The sequence below is a fragment of the Balaenoptera ricei genome, chromosome 1, assembly GCF_028023285.1.
Source record: "Balaenoptera ricei isolate mBalRic1 chromosome 1, mBalRic1.hap2, whole genome shotgun sequence".
Lineage (NCBI taxonomy): Eukaryota > Metazoa > Chordata > Mammalia > Artiodactyla > Balaenopteridae > Balaenoptera > Balaenoptera ricei.
In genome coordinates, this window is record NC_082639.1 from 103,983,012 (window position 1) to 103,990,505 (window position 7,494).

A 7,494-nucleotide genomic window follows, 5' to 3' on the forward strand; every position below is an offset into this window, starting at 1 on the left:
CTCATCCGAGGGATCTTTCTAAAACAGACTTGCCCGTGCTCCTCCCAGACATTAAAACCTGCTTAAGGCTCTGCTGTGCAAGGGCAGATGTCAGACTTAAACCCATGAGGAGTCCTTTGCAGGCAGCTCCAGCCTTATACCTCCCCTGCTGAGCAGCCCTTCTTCCAGTCCCAGGGCTCACAGGTCCTTCTGTGCAGCGAGCCCCTAAAGTCAGCCGGGCTGTCGCACCTACCCTGCCTCCCAGGCCACCTTCCCCGCTTCTGTTTTGACTCCTGTACTTAACTGTGTTGCATCAGCTCTTCACCTAGATTGTGAACACCTGCTTGTTTCGTTTCCCCCAGCCTGCCTCCCACACAACTGTCAGAGATTGAACTTGTGCAAACGTTGAACTTGTTGTTTTTGCCCGTCGAGAACTTGGACTGGGGCCACTAGCAACCAGGAGGCTGAATCCTGGATACTAACGTGGATGTGCTATCATGCCTCGTTCTCGTGCTGGGAAACATTTTAGTCCAGGCACCGTCCAGACCAGTGTTTACAGAGCAACTGATGTGGGCCGTGGTGGTGCTCAGTTCCCCAGAATGAGTAGTTATCTCCTGGACGCTGGAACACTGTTGACCGCAAGCTCTCGACCCACCTAATACCCGCCCCCACCAGACTTTCCCTTCTGGTGTTTTAGTAGAACTCCTGAATCACCTCCGAGGGTTAATTCCTTGGCATTGGAATACTGCTCCCATCGCCGCCCAGGATGTCCAGGAGCACACTTTCAATTAGTGGGGAATTTTTTTTCTCCTTCACTGTCTAAGTAGTGACTTGGGTGGGAGAGTCACATACATGTGATTTGGGATTAACATCTGCTGGCAGATGCTCAGAACATTCACAGGACCTGAGAGGGTTTATTAAACAACCTCTGGGAGAAGCACAGGCCAAAGCTTCAGTGTGACACACCCTCTACTGCCTTACCTGGGGTGGGGCTTCACCCTCTCCAGAGGCCTTCGGCTCCTTGTGCACCTTATGGCAGGTAGAGTCGAGAGGCAGGTCAAGGTGGGACATAGTAAGGAGCTGGAAGGCACTATGGTGGGGTGTCTGGTACCCCACACCTCCCAAAAGCTGAGGGGGAATTGATGAGGTCAAGTGACTTCCTGCCCCAAGTGACAGCACCAGAGCTGGGCCCACGGTGCTGGCTTCTTGCCTCCCGGCCCCGTGCTTTCTCCTGTACACGGGGCTGTGTCCCTCTCCCGAGGGTGAATGCTCTCTAGTAGAATGTGCTGGCCTGGCAGATGAACCACATGTCTCTCGGCTGCTTGAGCGGCATCCCTCTCTTGAGCAGGTTTCTGTGAGCGCCGCCAAAAAGCCAGGGAAGCTGGGCCATGGCGGGAGGCTCGGCTTCATGCCTGGGAAGGTGATTTCCTCACCTAGCTCAGAGCAAGCCCGCCGACCTGTTCCGGCCAAAGCTGCATCACAGGTTTGTTTCATCAGAGTCACCACTCAAGTTGCCTTTTACTGTAAGAAGTTTCTTACAAGTGGTCCTAGGGGAAGGCATGAGAAGCAAGTGTCACCTGGCTTCTTTTAGATGCTTACCTGGGAAGGAGGGGTCTGAAGCTGTACTGTGTGTGTGCATGTGAGAGAGAGAGAGAGAGAGAGAGAAAGCAATGGAGACCGGCAGCATAGCAGTGACTCTCCTAAACAGTTCGCATCTGTTCAATATGGATAGCGTCTGAGCCTTTGCTCAAAGGGTCTGTTGGAAGCTAAAGCCATGAGAAAATGGAATGACAGTTGCTCATATTTGACTAAGGCTTTAGAGTTTACCGTGTCCACGTTACATGCGTGTCAGCTTGTGGACCTCAGAGACCTGGGAGATGCGGAGCACTGTTCCCATTTTACAGACAAGGGACCGGAAGCTCCCAGCACCCCAAGGTTTCATATCTTGGGAGAGGCAGAGCCTGTGCACAGCGGCCAACTCCAAGGCCCCAGTCTTCCCACTCTTATGCCCCCAAAGGCACTCAGTAAACCATAAATCACCGGACAGTATTAGTTGTTATGCCAGCCTCTCGGGGCCCAAGAGCCGAGGAGGTGTTGAGTTGCTTGGTAATAGATCCGCTTCCACTTGTGCAGGAAAGGAATTCCTTGGACAGGCCAGCAGCTTTTCTCAGACAACCCTCCCTTTGTGAATCAGGTGGGGAACGGTGAGGGGTACCTACTGCAGGCTCACTGACATGTTCCGGGAACATCACCGAACGCCATGTCCTGTGCTGTGTTGGCACTGACTCTCCCGACAGCTTGGAGATAGGACAATTCCGTTTACAGAGGAAAACAGAACGTCGTACAGCCGGCAGAGCCAGGACTAAGCTATGGGGCGTGGAACTTTGGGGCTCAAGCTCTCAGCCCTTCTACGATATGCTGTTTTGCCTTCAACCTGTATTTTACAGGGTAGCACGTGGAGGAGGTACAGGAGAGCAGGTATCCCGCCCTCCAGCAAGAGCGTTTGGAGAGCGAAGAGCACACGTCCCGAGTCTATGGTTAGTAAGTGGTATTAAATGGAGGCCAAAGAGACCCACTAAACTGATTAGCTCAAAACAAAAATTAAGCCAAATGACTAAGCTGAAATAAGGTGCCTCTGTTGCATTGGGGTTGGCATATAATTTAACATCAGAATTAAAATGGAAACAGCATCTTTTTTTTCCCTTAAACAAGAAGTTACATGACACAGGAGTACGTAAACTACCTGCAAGCTGGAACACAGGGCACGGGAGTGCGGGAGGACCGTGCGGAAGTCAGGAAACCAGCTTGCCCACAGGCATGGCACAATGAAACCCACAAGGGAGGGGACTCAGAAAACTAATAGCAAAACCCGAAGCAGTTCCCGGAGGCAAACACCTGTCGATTTTCATGCACTAAATATAGTGGTAGTTGGGTCACCTTATCCCTAAATAAACACTAGCTAGGTAAAGACTTTTTAGAAAAGAATCTCGCCATTGGCTCAGGCAAGCTGGAGGCTGGGAGAAGCAGCCTCCTGTCAGCCTCTTACTCCTCTGCCGCCCCTGCTACTTCAGATTCCCTCTGTGCTTCTGCCCTTCTCTTAGGTTGGCTCCACGTACCTGATTATCCTTGTGGCTTTTGTCCCTTCCCCCAAGGTGAGGGATCGGTTTCCTTGGCCTTCCCACGATCAGCACGGGGTGGGAGAAACCCCCCGTCTCTCCAGCGCAGGCCTACGGGCAGCTCTCCAGCAGAGGCTTATTTTCCATCCCACTTCAGACACTACTGAAAGGAAAATGATTCTTCCCTTGCTTTTGCCTTTTGAAGTTTGGCTGCTGCTGAATCGGGTGCAGCCCCCATGTCAGGAAATGTCAAACCAGAGGCTTGCTGTGTGCGTTATGCTTCCAGCCTCTTGCCCAAGCGCCAGGCCTGTACCCAGCAGGGTACAAGGGACCCGAGGTGAGGAGCAACCCAGAAAGGCAGAAGGGCCAGAGCTCCAAACCCAGCACACCTCCCCTCCTCCCCGCATGCTCTCATAAACTGCTCGCAGCCCAACTTTCCTCGAGATGATGTAAATGAAGATGGTACACACTTTGGGGTTGCTGAGAATTAGAAAAGCAAGTATTTGGTACAAAGCCCCAAGCCCAATACCAGATGCTCAGAGATGGTATGTATTCCTTGATATCCTCTGCCTTCCAGGGGCTTATAATCTGCTTGGGGAGCGGAGAGAGACTATGTGAAACCACTAACACGTGTGCCACAGATTCTTCAGCTCTGTTGGACATCAGGAAGTAAATAGTAACGCTAGCTACAATTTATTGAAACCTACAACGCCAATTAAGGGTGTCACCTGTACTATCGATAATGCTTATGACAGCTCTGCCAGGTAAGTGAGGATAGTCTCTCCCCCCATCCCACCTCCCGCTTAGCTGATGAGGAACCAAGGCTCAGAGAGGTTAAGCGACATGTCACAGCCCACACAGCCGCAGAGGGATTGAGCAGCCTGGGCTGAACAGTTTCATACCTGGAGCCAAGATGGTGTGGACCATGCCCAGCTGTTGGGCTGAGCCCTGGGGCGCCAGCCAGTGAGTGCTCTGTCCTGGCAGACCACCTCATTGCCCATTGACCCATGGGTGGCAATATCATCATACTTCCTACTAGATAATCAATGAGCCTCACTTCCGACCTGTTGCCAACTCACACAGTTCCCCGGAACTTCAGACCTACTTCCCCCACCCCTGTGCTGGGCGGTCAGCAGAGAATGAAAGATACTGTTCTGGACGACCACAGTGAACTCGCTGTACAATGAAGTCATTTTGTTCTTTCACTGAACCACTTCCCTGTACCAGGAATTAGAACCTACCCGCTGAAAAAGCCCAGAAACCTCCTGCTCCAGTGTGGCAGGCTCTTTTGTAACTGTGTGACCCACTGGTTTTGCTGGGATGTGCACATTTCTAATAATGGTGATGATAAACAAAGAGGACTTTGCATGGCAGGGGCGTTTCCTCTCTCCAAAGCTGCTGTTTCAGATGTTCCTCCACTGCCCGAGCCCCAGAGCCAGCCCCCTCGTCCCCCACCAGGGCCTGCTTCCCCCTGACCGGGGACCCAGCAGCTCAGAAAAATGGCAAAAGCTGGGGCTTTCCCTGCCTGAGATTTCACACGAACGCTTTCGCCCCACCCCGCTCGACTGTGTTTTCTCTGCCAGACAAGGGCCTCCCCCGCCCAGGGAGCAGTCAGTGGCTTCCAGCAGGGTCAGCAGTCAGGGCCTGTGGAAAAGGGCAGGTGGAGGGGGGACACTGCACAGCCACGTGGGTTCAGCTGGGGTGAGTTTCTGATCCGGCCATCGTGGAAACCAATTGGATAAATATCTTATTGGGGACAGTATCAGGATTTTTCTAGCTCAGGGGTCAGCAGTCTTTTACTGTAAAGAAGCATTTAGCAATAATTTAGGTTTTGTGGGCCACATGGTTTCTGTCACAATTATTCTACTCTGCTGTGTTTATCACGAAAACAGCCAGAGATAATATGTAAATTAACCGTGTTCCAATAAAACTTTATTTCCGGACACTGGAATTTGAACTTCATATAATTTTCATGTATCATGAAATACCATTATTTTTATTTTCCCCAACCATTTAAAATGTAAAATCTATTCTTACTTGCCAGCTGTAAGCAAACAGGCAGCAGGACAGATGCGGCCACTGACTGTAGTTTGCCGGCTCTTATTCTAGATGAGAGGCTGCTTCACAGAAAAACACTTCTCTTTTTTGTCCCCCTTCCAACCCTGTCCCTCAACCGGGTGGAACTGCAGCCTGCCAGTCCTGTCACCCACATGTCACATTCTCCTTGCGAGCTCCCTGCTCAGGGTCTCGTTGCGGTGGCCCGCTGTACCTGCCAGCGTGAATTTCTGTCACCACGACTCTGAACTTGAGCCCAGAGATTCTAGCCACGTGGGCACCACTGCCCTCTGGCCCCAGATGGTCCTCTTGGTCCACCTTCCACCATACCTCTCGCTCAGCGGGGGAAGCCCCTCTCCCCATGAGGGTCACAATTTCTTCCATGTTCCCAGAAAGGCTGGACTCTCTCTCTCGGTTCTTCATAGAGCCCTCAAGTATTACAACTCCTATTAGGCAGGCTGGTTCTACTCCTTACAATTCCTCTCAGAGACCTTGGGACGCTTTGCTTGGGACTTTCAAGTTGTACCCCTCAGCGTTGAGTCAAATGAATCCTTCCTGCCCACATCCCCCAGAATCCTGAGACACTTGTCTAAGGCCTAAAGTGAGCCCTTTGTTCTGGCATCCTGGGGGGTGACTCCTAGACTCCAGAGACCTTTACCACTTCTCTCGGGGATCCCTGGGGCTGCTTGAAAGTGCAGTAGCTGACTGTACCCCCAGGCTGGGCATCCAGCAGGGTCTGTCCCACCTGGCTCAGACCTCCCTGCCCCAGGAGCTCAGCCTGCACTTTTGCAGCAGGCACATGGGTTGTCAGAGATTTGGAGAAACAATGGCCTGACATACAAAATGCTCAAGGAAGATGGAGGTTCCAAATGGGAAAACTATTGACCTTCTCCCTGATGAGTCCAGAAGGGGATGGGGAGGGCGCTAATGACATCAGTAACTCTACGGGCCGTTCAGGTGTTCAAGGGACAGAGTGATGGAGGGGCCATGATGAGAGACCGGGGCTCAACCCTGCCAAGGATAAGTCAAGAGGGCTCAAAGATGTGAAGAGAGTATCTGAAAGACACTGGGCTTCGCTAAGAAGAATGTGGAGGGCACAGGCCTGGGGAAGGAGAGGATGGAGCCCACGATGTCATGCAGCCAGCCCACAAGCTTGGTTCCTCCTGGGCGTCTGCCTTTTCCCATTCAAGAGGGAACAGGCAGTGAGAGTGAGAAGTGGGTGGGGGCCGAGGAGATGGATGGACTTTGCACTGCCGTTTCCCAACTCCGTGTCCTTTGGTCAGTTATTTAACCTCTTTGTTTCCTTGGCTGTAAAAATGGGGATGCGTACCTGCTATGGTTAGTATAAAGATTAAAGGAGCTAAAGTTAGTATAAAGATTAAAGGAGCTAAAGTTAGTAAAGACCCTAGCGGTAAACAGATAGTTAATAAATGATAGCCTGTGTGTGTGGGCATGTCTATTTTTTGTTTAAACGGGGCGATTCTTCAGTAAAGTCGTGGCTTTCATTTTGGTCCTCAGATTATCTGATAAAATCACCTGGAGTGCTAGTTAAAAATTCAGGTTCCCCAGATCCCATCCCAAGATTCTGATTCAGTAGATCTGGCGTAGGGGCAGGGAATCATCCCCAGATAATTCTCACGTGCTTGGAGTTTGGACACCACAGCCTTAAAGGTTGAGGAGGAGATGTACCACAGGAGCTGGGATGGCCAGAGGGTCCTTAGGAGCTGGAAAAACGGGGGCCCAGTCCCCGAAGATGACATCCCAGGGCGCAGAAAACACTTGAAAATGGGATCACATGTCACAGTTCTCAACAAGAAAAAAAGACAACCAGAAACATCAAACCAATAAACTAGATGTCCACACCCTCAGAATTAGTTTGAATTTTTAAACGATTGCCTGCACAGATTCAATAAGAGAGACCAATCCGCCTGTCTTTTTCTTAGGCTTCCAGATCAGATGCAAAAAGACTGTTTTGTTTTTGTGGTTTTAGTTGACTATTGTTAATACATTGCATTTTAACTTCAGATTCTGAAAAAAAAAAATCATTGTTCCTGGGGAGGAACTGTGTACTGAATGGTAATAAAATCAAGGGGATTTGTGATTTGCAGAACAAAAGTGAGTCCAAGAATTGAAATCCACTCAGAGGGTGGTGGTAAGAGGTTTTCACTTCCCATGATAAAATCCCCGGTCTTTTTTTATAAATTTATTTATTTTATTTATTTATTTTTTTGGCTGCGTTGGGTCTTTGTTGCTGCGCGTGGGCTTTCTCTAGTTGTGGAGAGCGGGGGCTACTCTTCGTTGTGGTGCGCGGGCTTCTCATTGCAGTGGCTTCTCTTGTTGCAGA